Source organism: Anas platyrhynchos, chromosome Z (assembly GCF_047663525.1).
Source record: "Anas platyrhynchos isolate ZD024472 breed Pekin duck chromosome Z, IASCAAS_PekinDuck_T2T, whole genome shotgun sequence".
Classification (NCBI taxonomy): domain Eukaryota; kingdom Metazoa; phylum Chordata; class Aves; order Anseriformes; family Anatidae; genus Anas; species Anas platyrhynchos.
This window is the reverse complement of record NC_092621.1, coordinates 23,642,319-23,655,943: the sequence shown is the minus strand read 5'-3', so window position 1 is coordinate 23,655,943 and position 13,625 is coordinate 23,642,319. Positions and strand designations below refer to the sequence as shown.

General features: G+C 40.6%; 1 long non-coding RNA gene across 12 annotated transcripts in view; it reads right to left on the bottom strand.

Moving 5' to 3' along the window:
- The window catches only part of LOC101799584 (uncharacterized), a 94,848-nt gene that overhangs the window by 67,612 nt on the left and 13,611 nt on the right, over positions 1 to 13,625 (bottom strand). For 10 of the 12 annotated variants that reach the window (XR_005261679.2, XR_011805727.1, XR_011805729.1 and 7 more), the window contains 3 exons: positions 12,810 to 12,861; positions 12,333 to 12,486; positions 3,098 to 3,166 (listed from right to left, as the gene is read on the bottom strand). This is a non-coding gene — a long non-coding RNA (uncharacterized lncRNA). The remainder of the gene's footprint in view (positions 1 to 3,097; positions 3,167 to 12,332; positions 12,487 to 12,809; positions 12,862 to 13,625) is intronic. The other 2 variants (XR_011805731.1, XR_005261681.2) reach the window with 1 other exon arrangement.

Below are 13,625 nucleotides of genomic sequence, written 5' to 3'. Positions count from 1 at the left end.
AGGTCATTCAGAGGAAGGAGAGATGCCATGAGCATTGCTGGACGCCCACACCAGACCACCAGGTGTCTGGTCTGTGCTGGGGGGGGGGGGGGGGGGGGGGGGGGGGAGTCACAAGGGCACAGGGGAGGGAAAAGCTGGGCCCAGCACCATGCACCGAGAGCCATTTTGGGGAGGGAGATGTGGTCGACTTCCTTTTCCTTTGGTCCTCTCTCCTTCTTTACCATTCCTCACTCCTCCCAAGAAGGCCTGATGGACCACATTTCAGCTACGTTCCTTCATCAGGCAGAGAAGAAACACCGGCTTGTACATATTTCTGACACAGGCCTTGCAACATCTTGGCAAATGAGGCCAGGTGGCTCAGGCAGTATGGTGTACCTGTCCTTCCCCTCCCTCTGCTTGGCTGCCCCTGGGCCATTTGGGCCCCTTCACCTCCACCCATTCTTCAGCAGCCAGAGTGACTTCCCAGAAACACAGTCTGAGAGGGATAAATACAGAGAAACTGTAAGGTCAGCCTCATAGCCCAGGTTTTGGGAATGTTCATGCAGCTGCTGAAAGCACTGCCCACACTGTCCTGCTCTGTCTGTCAGGCTGTCTCCATCTTCTTTACAGACACTCAGCCTTTATACTTTATTTCACCCCAAACACTTTCATCATGTTTTTATGCAGCACAAGCATGTCAAACAGAGTAGTCATTACTTAATTACTTGATATCTAAATCAGAGAGTTTAGTCAAACATCTCAAGTTTGCTTAATTATAGCCAACTTTATATAAACATCTGCTAGCAAACACCAGGCTTGCAGGCAGTACACCACAAATGACAGGAATGCTCAGGAGAATAATCTAGGGTAACAAAATAAACACAGTGGTTCATCTCAACTTGCTAATCTTCTGAATATTTCCATTTTAGAGTGATTTTGACAAGCATTTTTGAATTTCAACCAGAACTTGACGTATCATTGGAGTGTTTTGTTTTGCTACTACAGTAGACCAAAAACTGAGGTAGCATTTCTATCTTATACCTGGTTCCTCAAGGAATTGTGTAATTAACCATATACCATTTCCTTCCTCAATGGAGCACAGTTAGGAAGACCTGAGCCTGGCATAAAAGCATATGTAGTTAACTGTAGATCCATAAATTGAAATACACTCAGAAGTGAGTGTACAGGCAGGGACAATTTTGTGGTAATTGCCCTATCAGATTTTTTTCCCATTACACTATTCTGTGACCATGTGTATCAGCCTTTAGGCACTTTACTCCAGACAAAATCAGGGGCTTTTAGATGGAAGTGGAATCTTGTCCTCCACTTTCTCACAGTTAGGTGCTGGAGAAGATCTCTACCATGACTAGATCAAGTGTTTCCTCACAGATTTTTCCTTCCAAGAGAAGAGCCTAGATCTCTCTAGCTGGTAAAACTGTATCCAACATACCCAGCAACTGGAAAAGGTGTAACTCAAATGGGAAAGATCTGAAAATTGGTGCCTCTGGTTTATAGGCTGGCTGGTGGAAGCCAGCAATTCTGAGACCCCAGAAACAGTCAAGAATGTCCTTGTCAGGGTGGCATGGGAGTCTGTCACAAAGTGGAAAATACTTGATCAGCAGCACAAGACATCTGTTGTCTCTTCTGCAGAGGCTTTAGAGGCAGCAACAAATGGCCCTCACCTACAGTATGAGCATCTTGTTTGATTTATTGAATATTTACTAGAGTAAATAAACATCCTAAGCAACTATAAAATAACAATTAAACAAATATCAACCACGCAAGTCCAAATCACTGCTTTCACCTCCGTCTCATATGCTTTGGTTGCCACAGGCTGCCTACAACTGAAGTGACTTGCATGGCTGAACTCCACTGTACAGGGGGACCTGGGTGCCAGCATGGTGGCAAGGAACTGTGGGCAGAGCGGTCACAGGACTCAACTAATCTTCAGTACATACGGTCTTCACAAAAGTAGACTTTAATCTTTTTTGTGATTTATGTGTTTTCCCTTCATAGCCCTGGATGGCAGGGCTGTTACTCTGAGGGGTGCAGCCAGGACATGAAACCTCTTATTGACCTTTTGTATTGTGTGGTGCTTTTTAGCAGCACAAGTAAAAACTGATTTTATTAATCCTTTTCATCAACCTAATGTCTTTCTCGGGGCATTTTAAATTATTTTAAATTATTTTAAAATTTAAATTATTTTTGAATTATTTTATTTATTTATTTATTTAAACTAAGAGGGTGCTGTAGAGCCTTAATCCATGTTTTATTTTGAAGCCGTGAAGATTCGTGTCATCTCAGCTCCCAGGAACTGATCTGCCTTCGGTAGCCATGCAGCTCTGCTGTTTCTGAATATACCAGCTGACATCTTTGCCCTTTAACAGCACGAGCATCCTGTGGAAACTCCCCATTCCTCATCTGTGGTTCAGTCCTGCCTGTCCTTGGGGAAACCCTTTCCTGTCTTTCCAGTGGGAATAGGAAGCAGATGTGGAAATTTAACATCAATTAGTCCTCTTTCTTCCTCTCACAAAGACGGCTATGGATATGTAGCACAGTGCTTCTGGCTGGTGGAGATGTCCAGACTCCTCGGAGATGGACAGATGCAGTATGTTACACCCAGACATTCCACAGGCCTCACTCACTCAGACAGGCCTCAGCACATTCACAAGACTCTTTTCACCTTGCTCAGAAGAAAAAACAGAGTATCTCCCATCACTTTTCACCTGGAGGTCAATTCCTCCAGGCCAGTGCCTCTATGCACCTGTACAGGCCTATAGATTTAGACAGGGGTTGGTGTTGAACCAGCCACAGTGCCCATACAGGAGGAAAGGACATGAGATGCCTCACTGCTCCATGTCCTGACCTAGTCCTGTCCCATTTTATAAATCCACATGAAATTAATTAACTTTCTGCTGCCTAGATCATTGTTTAATGTTGATAGAAAACATCAGTTAAAATGACTGAAAAATATATGTGGTCAGCCTTACTAAGTGCATTAATGGCAATACACTGCAATACAGTATGTAATCGTGACATATCCACCTGTTTCTAACAGCATTACATAACGTCCCAAGGCGGACTTGCAGCCACACATGCATTTTCACTCCAGTATTACCTGGTTCTGGTCACCATGGCAGGCAGCCGGTCTTAGCGTTTTGCCCGATGGGATTACCGTATTAGCAGTCTAAAAATTATTAAAAACAAAAATAAAAAGAACGTGATTTTGACATAGTAAAGCTTATGCCATTTCCCAGTGCTGCTAAAGTGTCTTAAATCACCCACAGGAGAGGAACTTTTCTTGTTTGGCATGGCTTAATGATGGCCCCAGAAAAAAACTAATTAACCTAATGTCAGGAAACCTAGTGAGAAATATTGAACATGACATTAATAACTGTGCAAGTGCCAAAGTCTTTTTTTTTCTTTCTTTCTTTAAATTATTATGCAATTTTTATTCTTGTTGATCAAATTATGCCAGAACACTTTTGACCTGTCAACATGATCTTATAAAATTTACATTTACATAGGATCTTCCATACTTATCATCATCAAATATCTTCACAAAATAGTTTTGTTTGTTTGTTTGTTTGTTTGTCTGTTTGTTTTTTACAGAGGAGGACAGAGGTAATCAATCTGTAGAATCGATTAGGGAAAAATCAAGAGAAATCCTAAATTCACTAAATCTGTTATGTCCATAGTGAGTCAAGGCAGAAAAAAAAAAAAAAAAAGAAAGAAAAGAAAAAAAAAAAGAAAAAGAAAAAAGAAAACAAAGCAAAACAAAACAAAACATTTTTGTCTCCTAAACCTGCTGTGTGGACTGCATCTGCTGTGGGTAGAGAGAGAAATTTTAGCGAGGAAATTAAGCAAGTACATGAGAAGAAGAGCTGACTATCTTAACTAAGACACAAGTTTGCTCCTGAAATCTCCCTTAATTGACTGAAGAGGCTTTGCTGTATGGCTCCCTGCTATTACTTGTCAGTAAACTTAAATTGCTTCTTAGAACAACATCCTGAATAAATGAACCTCTAGATTAAATCATTGTGATGGACACATAAGCACACACAAGGAGGGAAAGGAAGAATTACAAATACCCTCATAAAATTTATGCCTTCCGTCTTGGGAATTCCTGAATATTTTAATGTTTTATCCCATTAGTACTGCATCAGACATATGATCTTAAGTGGCTTTCTCTCCTCTTCAATGACAAAGTGATGAGTTGATACCAAATCAGGTATCCAGTTGTTGTTTTTTTTTTCTGTGAAACTTGCAAAACATTACTGCCAACTTGAGTTACTCTCATGTAGGTAAAGGTGGTAATCTTCTTTAAAACACTTATCAGCTTACTGTAAATGAGGTAACCTTCATCCATGGAAAGTGCCAAATTCAAGAATGAATGTATGTGATACTTACAGAAATGTGTAAGGTAGATAAAGGAGTGAGTCCAAAATGTGTTCAAGGAATTAACAATTGCAAAACTCATAAAATCCTTAAAGAATTTGTCTGACCTTTGGGCCATAGCTTTCTATTTTGTGGAGAACAGAAAGGCTAAATAGCCCTAAGCACTCCCTGCTGGCAAAGAAAGACCTTTTCAGCCTACAAATATATTTTTTTAATACTTCAGTGTATTGATCAGGTGTTAAACTATCACCCACTGTTCAATAATTCATTACACTTTCTAATGCACTTAACTGCTAAACTAGCTGTCGTGTTAAAGCTTTGGAATTAAAATGGACTGGTGCTGCTGAATTGTGGTTAAGTCAGAAAGCCAGAAGACTCTAGCTTCCTTTCTGATGAGAAGTGCATAAAGCTGTTAAAGTCTAATCTAATTATTTTATAGTTAATTTAAAAAATCTTGCAAGTGATGTGTTCACCTAACTGCCAAAACTCAGAGGCTCACCCTACTTGTTGAGAAAGTATTCTTGCAACAAAGCAGAAAAATAGGGTAGAAGGGAAGAAAAAAAAAAAGAGAGAGAGAGAGAGAGAGAGGGAGAGAGAAAGAGAGAGAGAGAGAATAAGTCTCCCTGCTCCCCAGATCTATCTTCAGGCACAAACACATTGAGCATTGCCCAACCTATGAGCGGATGTAATCAAAGCCACCACCAACATTGGTGCTTGGATGGGGTGAGCACCTGCACTGTGAGGATCTTGGGACGTTGACTGCCAAGAGGGAGCACGACACATGGCTATTGGAAGGCAAAGTGCTCTCCATCACAGTCATGTTACAACCTGGCTTGAAAGAAAAAGACTAACTTTCATGTGACCAACTTTAGGAGAAGAAAAAATGGCATGGTTCTGAAGTGCAAAGACAAGCTGACTATTTTTTTTTTTTTTTTCAGTTTTTGGCACTGAGCCTCCATGACCTTCTTCCCGCAGATCAGTTGTTCAAACACATCCACTCTTCAACTGAAATGAATTTGGGATCCTGAAAAGAGAGCAGACTGACAGACCTTTGGGTTAAAAACCTCCCAATATGTCACAGACATTAAGACAAGCTGTTAGTGACCTTTGCAGGCTTATACTGTATAACACATTTTAATGTGCTTATTTAACAAACCTGTATAGAAGAGTGCACTGGATGTGGCTGGAGCATCCCTTCGCCAACCTCCTCCAGAGCTGTGTCTCCCTGGGATACCTTGGTAAGGGTGTGCTTGGATGACTTCAGCTTTGATTAAAAGACTGTTTCTAGTAATAGCTTTTCTCATCAATTTTCTTGAGCTCTTTGTTGCCACTGACAAAGTTACCTCCTGGTTTCTGATGCTCTTGAAGGCATAGAGACAAGCCAGACATGTGCCTCTGAAAAATGAGGCAACAAAGAGAGCAAATGCTAGTACTGCAGAAGTCTTAACCCACCCCTCTTTTAATGATGGCCCAGCATCTCTGATAATAGTTGAAGACACTTAGACTAAGTGTTTTAAAATCATCTGGACCAAGTTCCTCAGCCAGAGTGGAAGGTGTCATTGTACCAGTAAGGCTAACTATTGAAGAGATACTAAAAGAACTTCAACTTATAAGTGGAAAATATTTAAGTGTAATTCCAATACTTAAAAATAAAGACAGAAATTTTCCAATCTGACACTAACTTATGAGAAAATTTTAATGATTTTATCAACAAAGAGTTAGAGGCTAAAAGTATGATTAATACCATTCATCTTGGTATCTTGTAAGGAATGTTCTGTCAATCATTTATTCTTTATTTAAATATAAATCTATATGTATAGATATAAACAAGTCTGTGTTGATGCAAACCATTTCTTTTACTGTTATACAACATCTTGACTAAAGAGCTCACATTTTCTGGATTTAGTGAGTACTTTCTAACTCACTAAAAAATGATTCAGTGATAACTTTCCAAGCTGTGATGACAATGAAAAGGTATCAGGAAGCAGTGCCATGAGAAAAGGGATATTCCCAAGAAAATGTCTTTGGTCCAATGTTAGTTGACATTATCAATGATCCAGGTGGAAAGAAGAGTAGAGTAGAACTCTTACTCAGTAAATATGCAGGCAACACAAAGACTGATGGGGTATCAGATAACAAGAAATGGCAGATCTCCTGGGCTGACGTGAATCACCTCACTAAATGGTCTCTGTACCTTGTAGAGATGACATTGTACTGTGTTGCATCAAGGAAACTGATGAGAGAGATGGTCTGATTCTTGCGTGTCCAATCAGGTACCTCCAGGAAGAATAGGGATAAGACAAAGGAGAAGGGTTTACTTAGGCTTAAATTTAGGGATGGGAGCTGAAAATAGCTAAATGTCCTTGCAATGAGATATTGCTTCACAGTGGAAAGGTAATTAAAAGGTAGAGAGGATTACTGGAAGAATGGGTAGACTTCTAATCACTTAGTCTTTAAAATGAGATTCCCTGCTTTTCTAGGGGGCTTGCATGCTTTAATCCTCTTCTGGAGAAATTAAATGCCCTCTATGCAGAGCAGGTCAGAGTAGATGGCTGCAGTTGTTCAGTGGGGCCTCACAGTCCGTGAATAATTCATTGATAAGTCTGATGTTAAGTTTGCAGTATGGCAGAGAGGAAAAAAGAAGTGTGGCTTTGGGCAGCATCTATGAAAGGAGCAGGCTTCCCTTAAACATCCTGGGACACCAACTCAAGCCACTGCACCTCCACAATGAGTTACACTCAAAGGGAACCTGGAGAGGAGCAGCAAAAACTGCTCTGACAAAGGGTGGTTTATGAGCAGAAATTCTGGTGCATAACCAGGTAAGACACCGTGTTACCATAATGTCTTAGAGAGGTCAGTATTAAGAGAGCTCAGAAGTTTTTGCAGCACTTTTCCTACAAGAAATAATCTGCTACTGAGAATGTCAAAATGTGGAGGGCTTGTAGGTATTGCTGTGAACTTGTAAAACTGCATTAGGAAACATGACAGGAATAGAAATCCTGCATTCAAGGAGGTGAATGCAGTGATTTAAAAGTATTTCAACTGTGACTTGCTTAATGATTACACCATTTACAGTGCTCCTGAATCTCCTTGGTGGCAGCTGAGTATACTGCTCCCCACACCATGCTGACAAGGGATCTGAGCAGACAGAGTGTCTTGTCTCCCTGTGACATGCAGTGCACTTTGCACCAGGTGGTACTAATGAGGATGGCTGCAGCCTCCAAATCCTCCTGCTCACTCATATTGGAAATGCAAAGTGAGCTCGTTGCCTCCACACAGCCCCTGGCAAACCAAATCTGCAAGGATAGGTGACAGCTAAGGCAGAGCAGGGCCCTTTGAATGAGAGATTCTGTTCAAATCCAAGGAAGTGTAAAAAGAGAAAAATAGAGAATGATGTGCCACTGAAGGAGAGGCAGAGAAACACAATACTTAAGCCTTGAATAAAAATGAAAAACTAATCACACTGCATTCAGGCTGTGGATAGAACATTTCATCCCCCTTTTTGTATTCTGATCAGTCAGGCAGGCATGAAAATGACCTTTCTTGCATGCATGTTGTCAGAAACCTGCTTCAAGCAAATGTTTATTTTATCTGACTGGATCTCAGCCGACCCATAGCACAGCTGATACCAGATGTTTTCTATTTAAGGACCATTCTCTGGGAAGTTAAGCTCAGTCAGTACAGCAGGTGTCTGTGTGCAATCACTTCATCTTCTGCATCCCCAGGACCATTCGGTGCTCTGTGACTGCAGCTGACGGTGAGCAGAGCACTGCTTACCGTCATGCTGCTGTTTCGCATGTATTGCCCCAAAGCTCTGGGTAGGATTTGAAGGATCTTGTGCTGGTCTCAGGCCCACAACAAGCAGCATCATAAATGCCCTCTGAGGTCTTACTGGTGTGCTCTTCCTGTGGTGTGACCACACAAGCCTTCAAGACATCCCTTTCTCCTACTGGAAGGAAGTTTTCTCAACACAAGTGGAGATTAAAAACAAAATGATTAAATCCTTTCAGACTTACTGTATCAGCCTCCAGATATCTTTCTCTCTATGTCTGTATTTAGAGTTTAGAGAATATAAACCCATAGAAAGCTGCCTGCTGAAAGCAAAAAGTTTACCTACCGCTGTTTAGCTTGCCAGTGCAATGTATGAAACCTACTGAAATGGGCCATACTAAAAGGTCTGCCTGGATCACAGCAGCTAACGCCCCAACATCTGGCAAAATGTGGCTGGGGGCCACAGTGAGCCAGGGACGGTTCTGTTATATTGAGTAATGTCTGACGCATTTCTCTGTCATTGACATACTCCATCTCCCCACATGAATCCATGCACCTACACCATTCAGTGTCAGAGAGTTCACAGACAAGCCATACGTCCCTGGAACAGATCGACAGCACAGCAGGCAGAGGCTCATGTGCTGGGAATCACCCGTCTGTTCTGCACCCATCACCTGTCAACAGGGGCAGCATAAAGGAAAGTTTTTGAAAAAGAGATGAATGTGGACCAAAAGGTTGAATGTCATGAAGGGAAAAGGAGAAAACGAAGTATCGGTAATGTTTGCATTATTTGGTTTTCTTTTCTTTCTTTCTTTCTTTCTTTCTTTCTTTCTTTCTTTCTTTCTTTCTTTCTTTCTTTCTTTCTTTCTTTCTTTCTTTCTTTCCTTCCTTCCTTCCTTCCTTCCTTCCTTCCTTCCTTCCTTCCTTCCTTCCTTCCTTCCTTCCTTCCTTCCTTCCTTCCTTCCTTCCTTCCTTCCTTCCTTCCTTCTTTCTTTCTTTCTTTCTTTCTTTCTTTCTTTCTTTCTTTCTTTCTTTCTTTCTTTCTTTCTAATATATTATTACAAATAATTGCTTTTCAAAACCTCAGCATATGATCATACTAGGCATTCTGGGCACTATCATTTTATTTATTTAACTGGCATATTCCATGTTTTCTTGAAGAAGAGCTATTCATTTTGTGCAGAAATTTTGAGTTTATCGTTAGACTTACAGCATTCAAGCAGAAAACAGGAAGACATCTAAGGGAAGCAAAATATTTGAAAAAATGAGAACAACAGGAGAAACAAAGAGAATGAATTCCTAGGCTTATAAGAATGTTGGTGATATCTGAAATGGGTAAGAGTTTTCATGGTGGAGCTGCTACTTGTTCTGTACATGCAAAGACCATGACTGCATCTCAGTGTAACAACCTGCCTACTGACCTGCAGCAGTCTTACAAAATGCCAGGCAGCAGAAAGGTGGAATGCAAGAGGGGTTTTGCTGACTTCTGTGGGTAAAAGACAAGTGGTGGAGAGACATCTGCCAGTGGTGATCCAGTTATCAGCCAGGATTTCAACATTGAGGAGATTTCTTAGTGTGGGTAGACAGAGAAGAGGAAAGTGAAGAAGACTTAAAACATGTCTGTTTGCTCAATTGCTTTGTTATGAATCTAAAGGATTCGACTGAAGGAACTCAATTGTACTTTTCAAATTTTCAAATTTTCAAATATAAGTGTTTCAATTTGTTTGTGGAAAATGATGAAACACAGCTCACAGAGCAATCAAATTCTCTTGCACATGTCATTCAGGATGGTGAGGTTGTCTTCATAGTCCTTTCATAGCCCTCCAGAGCTTTCCAAGCATGACCCACATCTGCTTGTAATGGGTCATTATCACTGCTGTACCTGGGAGCCCATAGGCAAAACTGAGCATGGCGCAATGTGTTCAGAGCCTACTTGCATGCTTGCAAAGAAGGGGAGCATATATGCACAGACAGAGGCATAATCAAGGGGACAAAGCCAGCTCCGAAAAGACATCACTAATGTCCCAGAGAGGCAGTTGGCCCTTAAACAAGATCTTTTCACCAGTGTATTCCAGGATTTAATTACATTACAATGGATGGCAGGAATTCATCCTCCTACGGCTACGTGGGGATATAGAGATTACTGAAGAGTAGGTAAAGAGCTGAGCATATTATAGCATTAGAACTGATTTATGCCCTGTTACTGAACTTAGCTTTAAGAGAAGAAAAGAAATTCCTTTGCTTATAAAGAAAAAGAAAATGCATCAGTGTTGAAAGAAATTCGGCAATAAAAGGAACTCATAATTCAATGAAGAGGAAAAAAAAAAAAAAAAGCAAACAGGGAAACTATGTGATACAATCTCAATAAATATTGTGAAAACAGTCCAGATGCTTCTTCACATGATTTCTATAAAACTCCTTTGGCTTGCAACATGCCACTGCATTTACCAGTTCTAGAAAGGAGCCATATACTTTCACATCAACTACTAGATGTCAAAATAACCGGGACAGTTGCAAAACAGTTGCTGCAGCAGAGAGGAAATAAAAGTATATATATATATATATTTATGTTTTTGGTACACACAATATGGAGCAGAAGGGCTATTTTGTGTTTAATTTTTATAATATTGTGAAAGGGTTTTAGTGCTTCAGGATAATTTTCACAGTTCGTTAAGGATGTTTTTCTGTTTCCTATGTTTTTCTCTGTATTGTGCTGACAGCTTAATTCTAAGGCTGATGGACTTCGATACAAGACCAGGGGAAAATTTGTTTTTTTCCAGCTCCAACTCGTGAGCCAGATGCAACAACCACTTGTTTAGGGACCACGTCCCATGCTCAGACTTTGAGCTCGATGGTCCCTTTTGGCCTGGGGGCATGATCATTGCAGCCCTTGTGGTACACAAGCTCAGGTCAGCCTCCACTACAGCCAAAAATACTTTTTACTGGTAGCTTGCAAAGCATACCTCTACCCCACAAAACACCCATAAAAACAAGGCTAATGCTAAAGGCTTGCTTCACAAAGAGCTATCGCATGCCATTAATTTTATCTGCCAACATTGCTATCCAGTGCTCAGCTACCTATAGCCCAAAGGCAAGCAGCAGCTTATTTCGGGCTCCTGGAGTAACATCCCCTTCCCTACAAATGTTACCTGGCATACAGATTATTTGCTGAATGAAGCCACTGTGCTGACCTCAGGCATGTACGTGAGTTCTTCCACTCACTCTCTTCCAAAAGTAACATAGCACACAGCAAAGGCCCAGAGTTTAAATTCCATTAAGAAGTTTACTACAGAAGAGTGATCATTTAATAGGATCATGAAATTGCTTGTAATACAATGTGAACTTTAGCACAAGACAGCATAGATATTTTAAATAAAGACACATTAGCCTTGTGTTTGTTAATTTATTCAAAGTTTCAAAGACGAATTATAAATTTATCTCTATATTATGCAATACAGCAATTTCAGTCTTCATTTAAAAAGTCGGATTTATCAAACATACCAATGCCTGCTGGAAGTATCAGAGCACAGCGTTGCTTAGAAATCTAGCTGCTGTGCCCTGAAAATAGGGCAGTAATCTCTGGTAATCCCCAGGTATTTAAGATTACCATGGAATAACACTAGAAATAGCTTAGCGAATGATTTAAGAATGCCTCAGACTGTAATTATGTGCAGATAAAGGTCACCGGGTAGAATATTTCTGGTGTGGTTTGGAGTTCATAAGAACAGTAAGGGTCTTATTCTAAGGCACTTTAATTCCATCTTGCATAATTGAGGTGGAAAAGTAGCAGCATGACGGTATCTGAGTTAATTTCTTGGTAATCGGTATGCTTCTAATAGGATTTTTGCACTGAACAAGAGGGTAGTCAGACAGTATGTGAAGCAAGGGTCAAGGAAAGAGAAAAAAGAAAGTGAGAGTTTGGAAAGCTCCCAGGGAGAAGCATGTCCTGAACTGTTTGCTCCTCTTCCACAAATGAAAAAAGCAGAAACCTTCACAAAACTGTGAGGAAAAATATTTGTGCTCATCACAAACCTATTACTGGTGGGCCATGTTCCTACTCTCAGCCAATGTCCCTACTCTTACCTTGAGCCCTTTTATCCCAAGGCACTTGGCCACCGGAGGAGCACCCTCCAGACAACAAGTTTGGAACAGCTGCTTTGCAAAAACAAGCCTTGTCTCATTACCTTTGTTACTTTTCACTTGTGAGTATGCTCTAGGCAGGGCCTGGCCAGGAAGGGTCAGGCACCCTCACCCCCAGGGGATGGAGCCCACGATGGGTGCATGGCTCACGGCATCTCCTGAGCTTCAGCTGCTGCCCTGGAACCAGCATGCTGGAGCCTGAAGGGTATGAAGGGTATGAGCACGATCACAGGCAATCCGTGAATGTTAACAACAAATGACAGAAAGACAAAAAAAAAAAAAAAAAAAAAAGCAAAAATATCAATGAACATGGTGTTCACAAATCAGCTAGAACAAGCGTTAATTATTAGAAAACACCCACTGTCACTGTGATCAAGATTTGGAACGAAGCTATAATTACAGCATTAGCTTTCATCCCCAAACGACTAATGAATCAGGGAACTGACATTTACAGCGATACTTAATTAAAAAAAGAAAAAAAAAAAAAAAGGAAAAAAAACATAACAGAAACAATGGCATACCAAATTTGCCTTCTTTCAAGCCATGGGAACTTCACTAATACCCAGTGTTCCTCTGAAAAAGAAACAGAATAATATAGATTTATAATAAAGAAAAGAATTCATTACAATAAAAATAATGTTTGGAGAAATTACATGTAAATTATATTTTGCCAGGAAGCCAAAACTGACAATCAAATAAAAATGCCCTGAATAGTCATTATGGTGGCACAGATGTTCTCCTGCCACATTTCACATTGACTCTTTCTATTCAAGTTGCTCTAAAATAGATAATTGAATAAGAGTCTGTAACAGCAGGCTACAGAGCTTTCTGTCCAGTTTGGCTTCACAGACCTATTCTTTCCAGTTTTGTTCACAAACCTATTATTGCTGGGCTGTATTTCCTGGATATCGAATGTGGTGAACGCTATTTTAAAGATATATGTTTTGCAGAAATATGAGCTCCACAGCTGTTGCAGAGCCTTTTTAAGCCCTCTGCACTGCATGCCATTAGCGTTTCATAGAATTTGACTGAGAAGTTCAAAACGAGGGCAAATGGGCAGTTCTCAGAAGATCAGCTAATTCAGTGGGTAGGAGAGAGTAAGTGCTCCAAGAAATCATATTGAAATTTACTGAAAGTGCTGAGTCAACAGCAAACTTTGCATACAGAGTCTGCTAACTGGTTTCAGGGACAGATTATGCCTGTGCCTATGAAACTTTGCTTTTTATTCACGAGAGCTATTAAGGACTTTCATTTCAAAGGGGTCTTGGAGATCAGACATCCACATCCTGTCTGAAAGTCCCTGCGACTCTGATGCCATTGTTTGCTTAGGACCAGGG